Source organism: Sciurus vulgaris (assembly GCF_902686455.1).
Source record: "Sciurus vulgaris genome assembly, chromosome: 2".
Lineage (NCBI taxonomy): Eukaryota > Metazoa > Chordata > Mammalia > Rodentia > Sciuridae > Sciurus > Sciurus vulgaris.
In genome coordinates this window covers 60,270,703-60,287,842 of record NC_136462.1, presented here as the reverse complement: position 1 = coordinate 60,287,842, position 17,140 = coordinate 60,270,703, and the positions used below count along the sequence as shown (strand labels likewise).

General features: G+C 32.0%; 1 protein-coding gene across 4 annotated transcripts in view; it reads left to right on the top strand.

Annotated features, from left to right (window-relative positions):
- LRFN5 (leucine rich repeat and fibronectin type III domain containing 5) overlaps positions 1-17,140 on the top strand; it is a 265,401-nt gene that overhangs the window by 103,969 nt on the left and 144,292 nt on the right. For all 4 annotated transcript variants that reach the window (XM_079119659.1, XM_079119660.1, XM_079119657.1 and 1 more), the window contains one exon: positions 3,276-3,450. The gene's annotated coding sequence lies outside the window, so the exon portion shown is untranslated. The remainder of the gene's footprint in view (positions 1-3,275; positions 3,451-17,140) is intronic.

The window sequence follows — 17,140 nt, the reverse complement described above, 5'->3', positions numbered from 1 at the left end:
TCATGATTTGTATATTCAGATATATCATATCTTGAAACAATGGATCATTTTGTACTTTTTTTATTTTAAAGGAGGAAAGTGAGTAATGTGATAATAGCTATGATCCCAAACCAGATCTGTAAAACTTCAAAGGCCTGTATTTGCTGATAATGAGCCTATTATCCATCTGCATTTTCAGAGAAGTGATGAACAATTAACAAAGACATTATACAGAGTTAAAAATGTTAAAATGTTAAAAATGCAGGATAGTGATTTTCACTTAAAAAAAAATTTTCCATAAAAACCTCCAATGTTTTGCCTATCTTTCCCAAGTTCTTTTTGAGTTTAGCCTTGGCATTCATGATAGTTGTTGGAGGAAGAATCTTATTTCTTGGAATATATATGCCTAATAGTTGCCAAATTTTCTAAGACTGGAAGATAGTCACACAGCAACAACTTGGAATTAAATAGTTGATTAGAATTTCTTATGAGACATTTAATTTCAACATACTATTGAGAAGAAAAGGACATCTTTATAGGATAACACTGGAAAACTGTGGTACTATAATCACAAATCTATCTTGGGCATTGTGATTACCAATATATATGAACTTTATTGTAGAATTTGTTATTTGTCAGCTATTCATTATTGTAGCAAAATACCTGAGTCAACCAACTTAATAAAGATAATCGGCTTATTAGCTCTGAAGATACAAGTCCAATTTGGGTGGCACCATTGGTTTGGGCTTTGGTGAGAGTGTCACATGGCAATGGCAGGGATGTGCATCAAAGCGAGCAATCACATCTAGAGTCAAGAAGAGAAAGAGAATAGGCTAGGGTCCCACAGTCCCTTTCAGAGCATGCCCCAGTGACCCAAGGACCTTTGACAAGGCCCCACCACTTCCGAAAATGTCCCAGAACTTCCCAAATACGCTACGCTGGGGACCAAGCCTTTAACATATGAATTTTTAGGGAACACGTAACCAAACCATATCAGAATCATCTAAAGTTTTTCTGAAGTCTTAACTTACCATTATAATATATAAAGCTTTACATAAATTGAGATAGGTGAAAACCCAGGTTTTACCATTTAGTAGCTATTTACCCTTGCCCTTTTTTTCCTGTCTTTGCTTTCTGTAGAAGTGATATAGAGTTATGTAAGAATATGTATTTGCCTCATTTGATTCTTGGGAGAATTTTTTTTTTAATTTTTAAAAAACTTTTAGTGGTGATGGGGATTGAACCTAGGCAAGGCAAGTTCTCTACCACTGAACCACATCCCCAGCTTTAATGATTCTCAGGGGATTTCTTGGAAAACATGAACCAACACATATTTCATGGTATTTCTTAAATTCATTGCAAAAAGGAAAATGTTGTTCTCATTAACAAATGACTACGTGGTATGAATATATATAAGAAGCACTTTCTTGGAGGAATTGGAATCTAGGTGAAGTTGTAGCCATTATTGTTTTTTCAAGCTAAAATGAAGACAGAGAATGCTGATGATCATCAATATCTTTTGCATGGAGTAGGATAATATTTTAAAGAATTTATATTTTTTCCACAATTCAATAATATAAACTATAATTACAAGATTTAAATTTAATTTTTCTTTATACTCTTTACTACAGAGTAGGGAGCGTGATAAGAGTTAAGGAACAATAATGATTTCTGATGTTAGCATGGTACTTCTAGGAATTTATTATGCATGTACTCACATGTACATGTGCAAAATATATGCATAGGGACATGGATTTTATGATTTCTATTATAACAAAATCCAAAAAAAGCATCTTTTTCAACTGAAGCACTTCAAGAGCTAATTATGCTTATGGTACATTTATACTGATACATGTGAAATACTTCCAAAAGAATATTCTAAATGTGAAATTGGTTCAGTATGAGAGAGAGATCTCCCTTTGGAGGGAGCTTTGCTTTTGAAATTCTTGAATTTTTGCATGGATATATGAGTATTAAAATTAGTTAAATATTTATGGAAGAAAACAAATGAAAGGTTAACAACATCCACATCATGTTGACTGGCATGTGACTGAGTTGAATTCATGTGTCTATATGTGACATGTCTTTGATACCTATAATTCTATAATAAAATCTTTATTTTAGAGTAAACACAAATTTGCAAAAGAGATTGCATTCTCGACAGGTTCACAGAAATACTGAAATACATAAATTATAATTTCCTGATTTTCAACCATCCCATTAATCTCTGCTTTAGTTTTTAGCATTTATGAGAATTTCAGTTTTAAATTAGGCAAAAGTTTTAACTTTCCCTTTTAAATAAAATCCCAATAACTGTGTGTCATAAGATAATGGAATTATCCTCTTAAATTTGAATATACAAGATCATTCATATGTCTTTATAAATGGAAGCAGTAGAAGTAATAAACTAGATTGAAGTTGTTGGTTTATCATCTTTCATGTTTTTTATTGTTATTCCTTGGAAATGTATTATTTCTCATTTTCACTTCTGCGGTAAAAGGCCACAATCTAAGTACAATTAAAAAGTTTTTATTAAATTTTAGAAAACTTTAAAAATTCAAACTATTTCTGCACCAAAAATATCAGGGTTTGAATATCAGTTGGTACTATGTTATAGATTTTAGGGTAAAGAAAGTTAAATACTGCATCCCATAGAGCCATTTCAATTATTATTCAGATTGACTTGGAACTTCAGAAAGAAGTAGAGATTAGTAATCTTCAAACATGAAATTCGGGTAAAAAAATTAGCTTTAGATTTAATGATTTTGACATGCATATATATGTATTTTCTCCTTAGACAACATGTGTTGCCACAGAATGATTTTCTCTGTTGAAGAAAATAAAGGCAACACAATCTAAGACTATTAGCTCTATGAGGGCAGGACTCTGTCAAGCTGACTACTGTATGCCTTGTGTCATGTGTACACTTGGTAAATAGTGAGTGATGATTAAATATGTGTTATTTATGCAGTGTTTTAACTTCAGACTGCATGTTGAATAGATTGGAATATTAAGAAAATTAAACTGTGTTGCTTGTGATTATTTAAATCACCTTCAGTTTTAAGATAAGACTCTTTCTTCCAAAGATGAAAAGCAAAATGTTGACATATTTATTGGAACCAGAGCATATCTCACATTCCACCAGGAAGCCTTTTTGTCCATAATCTATTTGAATTCTGTCTAGTGATAGTCCTGATACAGTTTGTGATTGATCATGAGTTAACAACCACATTGTTTTTCAAGATATTTCATAAGAACTTTTTGACACGCTTTTTTTGTGCTTGCCTCCTCTGAAGAATACCTGTAACCATTCAGCCAGGTGTTGAGAAGATCCGTAGTAGCCGACTACCCTTCACTCTGACGCCACTTCAGAATCAGCCTTGGAGATGCTTTCACCCTGTCCGTCTTCTGCAGCAGCCAGGCAGAGTGCTGACTCCTTCATAGCAGTGAGGAACTCTTCAGGCTCCAGAAGTAAGTTCATTACCTTCAGTTTGTTCATTTCCAGGAGGTTATAAAAACCCCAGTGGGATAATCCTGCAAACTAAGATCTATATCTTCTCCTCCTCCTCCCCTCAACTACCCCTCTTCCACCTCTGTCACCTTATCCTCATCCTCTTCTCTCCCTGTCCTCTTCCTACCCGCAGAAGCACTACTTTCCAGGGGATAAAAAAGTGACCACTTTTTAGGTCAATAATCTGTATCCTTCTAGAATTTTCTGATTATTTTTCCAGGATTGTATTTCACATGCATTATTATTTAGATTTGCAGCCTTGAGGCATAGATGAGGGAGAAATTAAGATAATTTTTGATAACACTCAATCACTCTGAATCCATTTACTTATTGACAAAGTTATTTAGCTAATGAGTTACAAAGTGTAATGAAATTCCTGATCTTTTGTTTCTTAAAAATTGAATGCTCTTTCAATGACTTTGATGTCTAGTGCTAAACAGAGGGTAATGGTTTGGTGCTAGAAGAAAAAATGTTCCCTGATTGACTGGTTAATTGAATGACATAGTCTTTGTTTCATTCAGTTTATGGCAGTCTATAAATACGCACACTGAAAATCTAGAGAAAAGGAAAATCATTTGAAGGAAAATGAATTAAAATCAGATTTGAAGAGCCTGAAAAATGCATAATAAACTGCATATAACTGCAAAACATATTTCCAGCTATAAATTTATCTTTGACATTCCTAAGTTCTAGCTAATGCAAATGTGCTAGTTCTAAGATTGTTTATATTTATGGAATTTGGAAAATAAAGACAATGTCTCATGAAATGTTCGATATTTCCTAGTCCATATTTGCAATCTATTGTTTTGTCATTTTTCTTGTTTACCTGGTTTGAATTTGAGATATCCCTTCACTTCTTCCAAATACTTGATACAAGCATTTCTTATTACTCTTGGGAGTATATTTGCATCACAATGTCACCTTACAGAAAATGATTATGGATGTGTTTTTATAGAGAGCAAATGTTTGATATAACTTTGATTATCTATCAGAGATTCAATATTTATCAACTGAAACTTTCTTGAAGGATATGGGGAGGAGATATTTAATAATCTTAGTTGTATTTTGCAACATATACAATGCAATTATGCCTTCAAAAGAAATGTATGTCATTAAAGTAAGACTGCTGTTTAACTTTATTTCTGAATCATAATGATACTAATTATGTAAGATTAAAACAGGCAACCAGTATGTTGTTGCTGGTGCGTTCAAAGTCATGTGGAAAGACTACTACTTTTAAGATGTTAAAAGGGTCTATCTAGGTTATGTTGAGTTTAATTTTTTATAACTGTAACTGTAGCATAAAATGACATGTCTAAAAATGTAGAAGACAGATTACAAATCATTATTTTAGTGTAGCTTTTTCCTATACATATTTTATTAGTTGGTCTGCCTTTAGTACATGACTTATTCATTTATCTTAAGATTTGCTTTCGATGTCCTGCTTCTTGAACTTTTTATTAAATCAAGCAACATGAGGAAGACATTCTAGATTTGGATATTTTGTGTTAATTAATTAGTTAACTTTTTTTTTTTTATATTCCAGTGGCAAGACTGTCATTTTCTAAATAAAAGCATCTGACTTTATGAAAGTTGTGGACAAAGGAAATATATTTACTGGCATAGATTCCTTAGAGTAAATCAGAAAAAAGAGAATTCAAACACATTTTCATTTACTAATAGCTATAGTAAGTCCAAAGGATTTACTTAATTAACCTGGCAATGGAAAGCTAAACCAAAAATTTACACACTGAAAACAATTCTCCCAAGTTAATGCTTGATTCAGTTTTTTTTTCTTTTTTTAATTACAAGTCTATTAGTCTGCAGAAGTAGAACTTCCTTTTCTCTATTTTTTCTTTTGAGTAACATTAGCCTGGAAGTCTTGCACAGAATTAATCACCCTGAAAGAAGAGAAAGTAAATATATCCCTAATTACATTCCTCAAATTTCAGAGAGCTCATTGAAAATTCATAGCACATCCATTAAAATTGCTTTAAAAATAAATGGAATACTAGAAACTTTCTTAGTGAAACGGTGAACAGAGAAGTAGTAGTAAAATCATTGTGAGGCAATAGACCATCCATTTGTGATTAAGGAGGGACAGTTGAGGGGGTAGTGGTGGTTGGTATGATGGTGATTGTTCTCACTGTGATTGTTTCAATTAGTTTCGGCCAGTAAAAAAGTACTTTTGTCTATTTCTGATGTTCTTTTTCATTTGACAAAAGCACTGGTAAATTAAAAAAAATACATAATGTCTGTACAGAAATGTGCCTTTGTGTACAATTTGTGTAAGTACATGCATATGCATACATGAATGTGAAAGCAATTAAGTATATACACAGCAGCAGTGATAAGAACTCTACGGAGCTGATCTGCCTTCCAAATATCAAGATGCCCTAAATTACATTAAAATATGTTTTTTTCCCCTGAAACAAACTTCCTTTTAAGACCTATAAATCATCACCACTGATATTGACAGGGTTTAACTCATTACATAACTAGTCAGCATATTTTCATTTGATAATGCATCTAACTGATAAATGCTAATTAATTTTATTTTTATACCAACTTTAGAGGGACTTTGTGTATTCAACTCATTTGACTAGAGACATATTTTTTCATGTTTAATATGTAGTAAATACTTAAAATCCTACCAGAATACATGAGCCACAACAGAGAAATCGGGTTCCTCAATAGGATAGAATCAGCATACTAACTGTGAATGCTTATCTGGTTATATTAACTGGGTATCAATTAATTTCAATAATCCTAAAAGATAGAGCAAAGTAGAAATGTGTTGAATTATGAAGGGTTAATTATAAAAAGAAAAAAAAGTTAAAAAATTCTCAAAGCAAACTTTAAAAATGACTCCATAAAATAATGTATTCAGTACAAACCTTGCCAGATAATTCCAAATTGATGTATCTCATTACCCTTGTGCTTTAAATTTATTACAAATTACTCTTAGTTATCTCTTCAAATATATGCTTTTAGTGTTTTTGAGCTCAGTAGATGAAATCACTGTATTTCAGAAAAAGTAGAATCATCTTGTCACATCTATCTCCTTCATTGCACAAATTTAATCCATCACCTAATCTAGAAAGCTTTACCTACCAGAAACAAAACAGAACAAAACAAACTCTTGATCTCTTGATTTCATCCCCTGTTTTCCAGTTTCACAATCAGTCCCCTGGTCCCAGCTGCTGGAATTTCTCTCCTATACTACTCTAGAAGCCTTTTGAATTATCTACTCCTATCCAGTAAGGAACCTATTCTGTCTGCCCTTGCTTAGACAGCCAGAGAGCTTTGGAGAATACAAATTGAGGTGTCAAATTGTTTCTAAAAACCATTTCTCTTAGGACAAACAAAAACAAAGACAAGTTCTTTCTCATGGCTTCCAATGCTCAGTATTGGAACTGTTCTCAATGCCCCTGGGTCATCCGACATCCTGCTCCCCTCCCTTCCTTCATTTCTCAGATGGCCTTTCAGCCCATCTTCCCAGCAAACCCTTCCCACCACTGTCTTTGCACTTGCTTCTACCTACTTGCAGTTCAGCTTTTCTATACCTCATCTCAATAGACACTTCCTGAAGGAAACTTTTCCTGATCATTTTTTTTCCTCCTATTATATGGTCACATGGCACCTTATAACAGTATTTCATCAAAATTTTATTTTTCTTCGTACAGTTTTCTGATTAATGTTGTCTTATCCAAATTGTAAGCACTGTACAGTCAAGAGCCTTGTCAACCTTACTCAATATTAAATCCCCTTTTTATTATTTTAGTACTATAAACATAAGCATAGAGCACTTCTTTCTCTCTGTTCCCCTTCTCTCCCTCTTTTCTCTGAGTTTTGGGGTGAGGGAAATCACAACTGTTCTTTTGGAGTATAAAGGAGAAAATTTATATTGAACAGGAAAAGTTGTCACTGGAAAATTACTATGTTTTGCCTTTCTCTCTCTCTGTCTGTCTGTCTGTCTCTCTCTCTGTCTCCTTGATTTACTGGAAATTTACCAGAATGTTTCTCCAAAATCTGTTAGGACTTTTGTTATAAAGTTCCAGAAACTGATTTTACTGACAAAAGTAAAACATCTGTATTTCCAGAACTAATGGCATAGCAAGTAGTAGTATGAATTTATTTAATGTCTATATTGATGATATTGAATATTAAACCTGAAAGTTCAAATGTTTAAATATGAATGTTATATATATCCAAAGCATTGGTTATGGCACTTAATAGAAGTATCAAGCAAACTATGAACATTCTTTTGCTATATTTTTAAAGAAAATATCCCAAAGCTATCACCTGCAGAAGAATCTTTAGGTATTTGCTATAGATACATTGGTTTGTTTATTGTTTGTTTCTTTTCTGTTGTAAAAGTTTGATTCTGCTGTATTGAAAGATAACCATCTGTAGTGAGAGACTGGTTTTCCAGTGCCCTTATACTGCTACCCTAACCCTTCTTGGCCTTGGCATTATTTCAGGGCCTTGTTTTCTGGTAGGCAGTGGCTCAAGATAATAACCTGTTAGCAAATATAGATAAATATAACTCAGATTTTTGTCTTAAACATAATTACAGACTTTTAGAGGAATTAAGAGTAATGCAATGCAGAAACAAATACTAAGATGAATAGTGTTGAAATACTACAGGTAGTCATATGAAATCAATGGATGATGAATGGTTTCATCTCAGATAATGAAAAAAAGACTTATTTCAAATAGAATTTAGTCTCCAGATAGATTTCAACATTGGACTGTTGCTAATATGCTTTGTCTTTTTAAGGTTAAACTCCCAAGAGGTAGAGAGGTAATTCAGTCTTCCAAAAAGCCTTTCAGTACCGATTAAATACTAAAAATGTCTTACCTGGCAATACTTGCAATGGAAAAGTCAACACTTTCTCTTCTACTGTTGGTGTTGGTCTGGTGGGTCATTGGCACTATAGTTCTTACTGTGAGGTGTCCTGGAAAGAGGACTGAATAAATGCTCTGCCTTAGGAGATAATGATGACTTTATCTCTTTGGATCAGGAGAGATGATGTCATGTGGAGAATACTCTTGGCAACTGACATTAGATGCATGACAACAAACTTAATTTCCAGGTGTTGGCTCTGAAACCCAATGGAAACAATAAAATTTGTACTGACTCAACTTAGGGGTGTCTTAGTTATTCTGATGACAAACCTATTCCCACTGACTATGCAGTTAACCTCCATTATAAAACTATGGGCTGCACTATGGAACATTTTCATGCATGTTGGATTTAGAATCCTCTAGATAAATGGGTGCATCTCTCATCAATATTAAACAGAATGTGGGAGACTTTACAGCAAGAAAAACCTTGGCAGTCTATACAAAAGCTCCTCTTAAAGAAAATTCATGATTTATCATGGGAGGAAATTTAAAGACTAGAAGATATATATATCATAAGCACTAAAAATATCTTCAGTGATTTGTAATGTAAAGGGAATAAAACACAAGGAAATTTGTTGTTGGAATTACAAGGTAAAATGTGTGGAAAAAATAAGGATCTTGTAGACATAGCATTACTAGCTGGAAACATTAATAACATAAGAAAGCCTAGAGACTTGATTTTGAAAAGTGTTAAATTAGATGCTACATTCAACTTCAACAACACAGTTTTGACAAGGAAGCATTTATAGACTGTGTGAGAACTCCAGAGATATTGAAGAGATTGTAGCTTACCAAGGACAAATAAAGCACACTATTAGAATTGCTGACATACCACATCTTAGTAATCGTCACCTCTCCCTTCACTCCTGTTCACATGTGTAAGTTGGTTAACTGTGACCTTGCAGAGTAGTAATCTGATTTCACATGTCTAACTAAGTTCACTTTTGGCCTCAGGAATATTCAAGGAATATAGCTGCATGACAATAAAAACACATTTTTGTAATTTCACAAGAAAAGACTGGGAACATTAGATTTGGCAACTCGTGAAGGATTTGGTGTTTCTTTTTAAATAGCTGTTTCTTTTAAGATGTCAGTTCCTCTTAATGTCAGACAATTCTAAACTCATAATGAGAATCTGGCTTTCTTTTTGATAACTCACATGCAAATATGGATCTCTATTCTAAATCCTGAAGCTTTAACATACTGTTTAATATCTGTAAAACAAATAACCTTTTAATACCTACTTACATATTTATGTCTGGAAGATAGAGTTCCATTACAGGCCAATGTGTTCCTCTCAGATTATTTCAGTACCTACTGCAGTAATGATTCCAACACAGAAATAATCCACAATTGAAAACCTGAATTTATTATTTAGGAAGTGACAGAGAGATAGAGTAAACTTTTCTGTAACAGAAATTCTGTACTTTAAAGATAGGACTGAAAAGGGAATACTGACAAAATTATTTGCAATTTCAAATAGTGTTTTGTTACATAAATAACTCAAAGATAGATTTTAAATAAGTAATCTAAGGACAGTTATTTTACCTGCAGTATAGATGCTTTCATTCAGCATATTTTATTGTCTCAGATTTCCTGAACTTTTTAAAATTTACAGCATCACTCTTTACTTTTTTAAATGATGGTCCATTGACATGACTGTTCTCTTTCCAGAGGAATTTGCAAGGAGAAACCTTAGATTCAAGAACTATTTTGCGGGCTGGGGATATAGCTCAGTTGGTAGAGTGCTTGCCTCGCAAGCACAAGGCCCTGGGTTAAAAAAAAAAAAACAACTATTTTGCCAAGATAAAATGCTTTCTTTTAATGTAATAAAATTATCAATGTTTCTTTAGGCTTCTGTGTGTGTGTGTGTGTGTGTGTGTACTTTCTTTTGTGTATTGAGTTATCTTTTCCTACTATTGAAAAAAAATAGATATCATCCTATGTATTCTTTTAATATTTTAAAATTTTACTTTCATACTTTTATGTAATATAGAAATTAAATTAGATTTGGAATATAGTTCACTTCTATTTTATTCTTTCCATACTGATAACTGATTGTCCTACTATTGTTTATTGAATAATCCACCATTTCCACATTGAATTAAAATTCTAACTCTGACATGCACATTTTTCAAAAATACATTAACATATCTTGATTTTTCTATTTTATTTCATTGTTATATTTATCCTCTACACAATGCCATTCAGTAATGTAATTATTTTACTTGTCATTTAAGCCTCAACAGATTATAAAATGAATGAATCCACTCCTTCCAATAATCTTCAGAATTGTGTAGCTAATGTGGGCTCTTTATCTTTAGCCTCTCTTCCACTTTTGATACTAGACAAGTTTGGTGAAAAATTATGTGGTAAATTTTATTGAAGTCAAATGTAACATTTATTTTAGTTGGTGAAGAATTATTTTATTATTTATATTTTAAGACAGTATTTCCATCACTTATCTTTTTCAGTTCCTATAATAAAGTATTTCTCCTTATATATCTTATATTTCTTTTATGTGTCCTCACTAGTGAAGTTTTCTTTGTGTTTTTGTGATTGATATTTTAAAATGATGCTATATTTTAAAATCTTGTCTGAAGACTAATGTTGCTTCCTTTCACTATGTCCTCTGAGCAACTTTATTAAAACCTTAATAGTTTCAGCAATGTATAGGTTTTTGAAATAATATAATTTTATGTAACTAAACATCACATAATACCCCATTCATATGTATAAACAACTGTGTATGTATCAACAAAAATGAATTTAATTGAAACATATAATTTAAAATCTAATACCTGTGATGATAACAGTATTAACATTTTCTATATATGATTATTTATTATCTAATTGAACAGTCTAGTAGATCTGTTACAGTGGCAAATGCAAATGGTGATTGTGGCCAGTCTTGTGTTTTCTCTGCTTTTAAAGGAACTACTTTTTATGTTTTGCTATAATCTATGATATTTGCTTTAAATCATTTTCCGGTAAGTTCTGATTTTAGGTATAAGTATGATTTCTAATTATCAAATCACAACTGTCCTTTTCATTGTTTTATTCATAATGAACTTATGCAGTGTCTATTTCAGAACCTGGTTTTAATTTTTTTTTTTTTTTTTTTTTTTTTTTTTTAGTATCGAGGACAGAACCCAGGGGTTCCTAATCACTAGGCAACATCCCCAGACCTCTCCTCTTTTTCTTTTTCTTTTTTAATATTTTTATTTGGAGACAAGGTCTTGCTAAGTTGCTGAGACTGACTTTGAACTTAAGATTCTCTTCTCAGCCTCCAGAGTCTCTGGGATTACAGGACTGTGCCACCACACCTGGCTCTCACTCAGTTTTAATTTTTAATGGATCCTAATGATGGAACTCAACTAGCTTAACCCAGTTTCGACTGACCTTAAGATGATACCTCTTCCCAATTTTTTTAGTCAGCATTAAGGAAATTCCTGGGGACTCTATTTTAGGGAGAGATAAGATAATAATTCTGAATTCTTCAAAATTCAATAATATTTACTTTATTAGACTTTTTTTTTTAATCCTAGAATAATGTCCTCCCTCTGCTCTTTCACAGAAAACTTTATTTTGGCATAATGAAATCTAAAATTTTATAGTAACTAAAAAATAACATAATCAAGTTGTTCCCACTGAACTTAGAAGTAAATTGGAATTAATTTTTTAAAGAAATGAGCAAATAAACAGATTTCATAATTGAATACAATTTTCAAATAGAATGGCTCTTCTACAATTGAAGGATTAGAGACTAAGACTATATTGTTAATGTATCTGAGCTTATTAGACAATTATTAGAAACTGGTTTATCTTTTTCTAGGCCATAACTTTTCAAATTTAAAGTCCCTTTGGTACTCTCTGATAGTTTTACAGGTAAAATTTCTTGGTTTTATTTTCCAGTTTATTTCTTGGATCTTCATGGCTCTCTATATTGTTATTTACTCTAATTGACAGGTTGTTATTATTGTTTAATGTTTTAGCGAAAAATTTTCTGTTCTTATTTTATTGCAGCATGTAACAGAATGGTTCATAAAACTCATGCATATCATAATTAATAAGCACAATGTGAACAACTGTGAAACTATCACTCAGTTGATGAAATAGAATATTGACATGGTTCCTTTCTGCCTTAATTGGCAATGTTATATTTCTTCACAAAGCTAAAAATTATATAAAGATCCAAGCTTTCTTATTTACGTTTAGAATTTTACTTTCTATATCCAGACATAACAAGTATACTTAGTTTTGTCAGATTTTGAACTTTATGATAATGAATTAATACTGTACTTACTATTTATGCTTTGCCTACTTTGCTTAATATATTGTTGCTGGAGATGAATCTATGCTAATGTACATAGTTGCAAATTACACAGATGCACTGCTTGCTGTGTAGTGTTTCTTGTATTAATATACCCAACTTTATTTATTTATTATCTTTTTGATGGGTTTCCAAATTTGACCATTATCCAAAGAAGTACATGTGAATTGCACATATGCCTAGATTTCCACATGTATCTTTTACACATTTTGTTAAATTTGTATTCATTTATTAATTCCAGAAGGATTCTTTTTATTTTCTCTGTAGATAAACATGTCATCTACAAATAGACATTTTTTATTTCTTTCTGATTTTAGAGGGAAAGCATTAAGTATCACAGGATTAAGTATGATATTAGCTTCAGGCATTTTGTGAAGATTCTTAATCAGGTGGAAGTAGTTTCTCTCTATACCTGGTTGACTGAGAATTTTAACATGAAGAATGTAGTTGGATTTTGTCATGTTTTTCATGCATCAATTAACATATGATATTTTGTTGTTGTTTCTGTATCTTGTTGATGATGAGATGGATCACCATGATTGATTTTTAATTTTTAAGCCAGTTTTGTATGACTGGAATAAATTCTATTTTTGTTAGAGCATATAGTCCTTTGTATGCATTTTTGGTTAAATATGCTACTAATTTAGTAGGAATTTTTCATCTTTGTTAAGGAGAGCTATTGGTCAGTAGCTTTTTATTCTGATTTATTTTATCATATTTTATTTTTTCACAAGATGATAATCAAAGTTAGGACTTTACAGATGCTAGGCAAACCCTCTGTCATTGAGCAACATCTCAATGACATTTGAGATCATTGTGATCTTCCCATCTTTTCATAGTAGGCTAATGCTGTCCACCTAGTATGAGTTAAAAAAATATTCCCTTGTTTTCTGCTTTCTTTTGGAATTTGTAGAGAACCAGGGTAATTTCCCTTTGTGTTTGGTCTGCCAGTGAAACAGTGTGGGCCTCTTTCTTTCCTATTTAGAAGGTTGTCAATTATTGACTCAATGTCATTAATAGCTAGAGATTTTATAGTTTAGCTATTTGTTGTGTGAATTTTTGTATTTGATATCTTTCAACAAATTTCTCCACTCAGCTTTTCAAATTTGTGGACATAGAATGGTTTCTATCATATCTTTATTATCCTCTTAATTTCCACCCAATAATTAATGATGAGCTCTCCTTCATTTTTGATATCAGCAAATCTTTGTTTTAGGCTGCCTTAATATTTTACTAACCATTACAAAGAGTAAAGTTTTGGTCATATTGATTTTCTCTAATATTTTTCTTGTTTTTCATTGTATTATTTTCTGCTTCAATTTTTATTTTTTATTTTCTTCTACTTTCTTTATGTTGCTCTATTTTTTCCAGCACCAAAAGGTAGAAGCACAGGTTTTTGATCCTATATTCCTCTTTTTTCTAATATATGCATTCCATGCTATGAATTTTCTTAAAGCAGAGATTTCATTGCATTTCACTGCTTTGAATAAGTTGTATTTTCAGTTTTGTTTAGTTCAAAACAATATTTAAATGGGCTTGGCCTATGGGTTATTTAGGATTATGTTTCTTAATCTTCAAATATTTTGACATTTTCCATTATCTTTCTATCTTCAGTTTTACATTTATCTCCATGGTCATCTGAGAACATAACTGCTTTTCAACCTTTTATATTAAGATGTGGTTTATGCTCTAGAATGGGCTCTACTTTGCTAATGTTCCATGTGAACTCGAAAAAAATGTGTCAGATATCGCTGTTGTTGGATGAGGTGTTCTATCAATAACAATTATTTCAAGTTGATTGATGGTGCAGTTCAGTTCGGGGATATCTTTATTTTCTGCCTACTGGATTTATCAATTAATAAAAGAATGGTGTTGAAGTCTTTATTATAATGGGGTTGTTGATTCTTCTTGCAGTTTTCTCAGAAGCCCTAACACACAGTGTGATGGTGTTTGGAAGTGAGGTCTTGGGAGTAATTGAATTTTGATGAGATGTGAGTGTTTGAGCTCTCTAGGTGGGACTGGTGCCTCATAGGAAGAGACATGAGAGATCTGGTTGTATCTGTCTTTCCACCATGTGAAGATGTATCAAGAAGGCTGCTGCCTGCAGGCCCTGAGGAGAGTCCTCATAGAAGTTGATCACATCAGCATCACGATTTTGAACTTCACTTTCCAGAGAAAATAAATTCATTTTGTATAAGCTGCCCAGTGAATTCTAGTTTTATATGTCAACCTGAGAGAAGTTATACTTCTTTATGCATCATGCTAGGGTTCATAGATTTTCTTCAATCTGCTATATTATACCTTCACACAACTTTAAGGACTAGTGTTCATTATGTCTTTAAATGTTCATTATGTCTTTGAATATTTTTCTGGAAGTCAGTTCTTGCATGAATACATTTATATGTGTGGTATTTCTATTCACTATGTTCCACAGATCTCTTAATTTCCTCTAGTATTAATGGATTTTTTTTCCAATTATGGGAGACCAAAATATGCTACTGCAAAATATTGCTTTTTGGCCCAAGGATTATTTTGAGCTGAAGGCAATTGGGAAGAAGCAATTAGAGAAAAGCTGTCTGCTTTCCCTTTATTCACCTAAAGCAATACAAAAAAATTTATGAAGATCAAAAATTTACCACCACCTCTGTCTTCTAGGGAGAGTAGAGGGTAACCACTGCATAGGACATTAGTTAGATCTTATCTTTCTGGAGGTAGCTTAGTGGAACCTAGCTGAGCCCATCTCTCTCTCTCTCTCTCTCTCTCTCTCTCTCTCTCTCACACACACACACACACACACACGTACACATTTCAAATATATAAGGATATATAAAGAACTTTCTATTTGTTTTTCTCTTGTTCATCTGTGTTTTGTTACAGAAATATGTTTTAACTAATAATTTCAAGTGTTCCAGGAAAGTGATTTTTCCTCCCCTATAAAACCTAATTTTCAAATTTCTAATTTTTATTTTAAAATACCTAATCTCCTATTGAACTTGTCAACTTTAAGTTCTGGAATTGATATGTTTTAAGTTTTTAAATGAATTCCAGTGTTATTCCAAAAGTCTAAATCCTTGTCTTTAAATTCCTGCTCATGTTAATATATTTTAAAGTTCTTGTCTGGAGACTGATAAATTAAATTTTTTTTTTTTTTGTTTTTCGTATTTGTTGCAGATATATCCTTTGCTTCTAAGCAGCCAGAGCTTGCATTTTCCTTGTTAATTTCTTAAAAATTTTTATTCCAAATATTGAGACTGGGAACACTTGCTAAGTATGCATAAGACTTCAGATTTGATCCAGCACCACATACACACACATACACAAAAAAAAAAAAAAAAAAAAACTGTTCCAAATATTAATTATAAAAATTATGAGATTAATTTGAGAATGTGTAGGATTTCTTAGTTGATGAGATCATATGGTAACTAAGCTGAGAGCTGTTCACTTGAATTTAAAGTTTGAACTGATTGTAAATCTAAATTGTGTTCTTTTGAGGACCTTTCTATCTGGAATTTACACTTGCTTTTTGGTGGTAGTCCTTCTCTATCCCAGTCAAGATTCTAGAATATTTACCAGGGTTACTCTACTCAAAAAATCCCTATTTATTGTCTCCAAACCCAAGAGGTCCCCCAAAGCCATGCTTACTCCCTTTTAATATTTATAGAGTCTTCAGTAGCTCTCTAGATTATAGTGGCTCAAATGTCTGACTCACTCCTCTATTTCTCTCTCTTTTTGTGTATTGAGGGGAGGAGACTTGTCTTTTCTGGATCTTGTCAGTGACTTTCACTACATTGGTGATATAAAAACAGAAGCATTCACAGACAAATATTTTGGGAGGGTTAGAGTGTACCAAGGCTAATCAATCATTTTCAAAAGAATTCGCAGTAGAGCTTTACATTATGCTTTTGTATTTAACAAATTTACTGAACTCCTCTCTTTATTTGAAAAGCATATCTGTAGATTATATGTACTTTCTACTCTCAGGTATAGTATTTATAGATAATAAATGCTTAGTTTTATCTCACTCAATTCATAGTAATTCTTTCTGAATTAATTTTTTTATTGCCTTACCAATAGAAAATCTTCTAGGACTGTTTTAAATAAGAAGATAGAGACAGATATCCTTGCATTTAACCTAAAAAAGGAATATCTTAAATATTCTTGTATAAAATATGATGTGTGCTATTCTTTCCTAATCATAAAATTTTCTAATATTAGTTTTAAATATTGATTAGTGTACATCATCTACCCTTTCATTTCTGCATTTATTAAGATGAACATTTGATTTGACAATACCTATTTTGTCATCCTGAGATAAGACTTCATTGGCCTGACATGTTAGCTCCTTAGTATTTTTTAATGTAGTCTGCTCATATTTTTCTTAAGCTATTTGCAGTTGTGTTTATGTG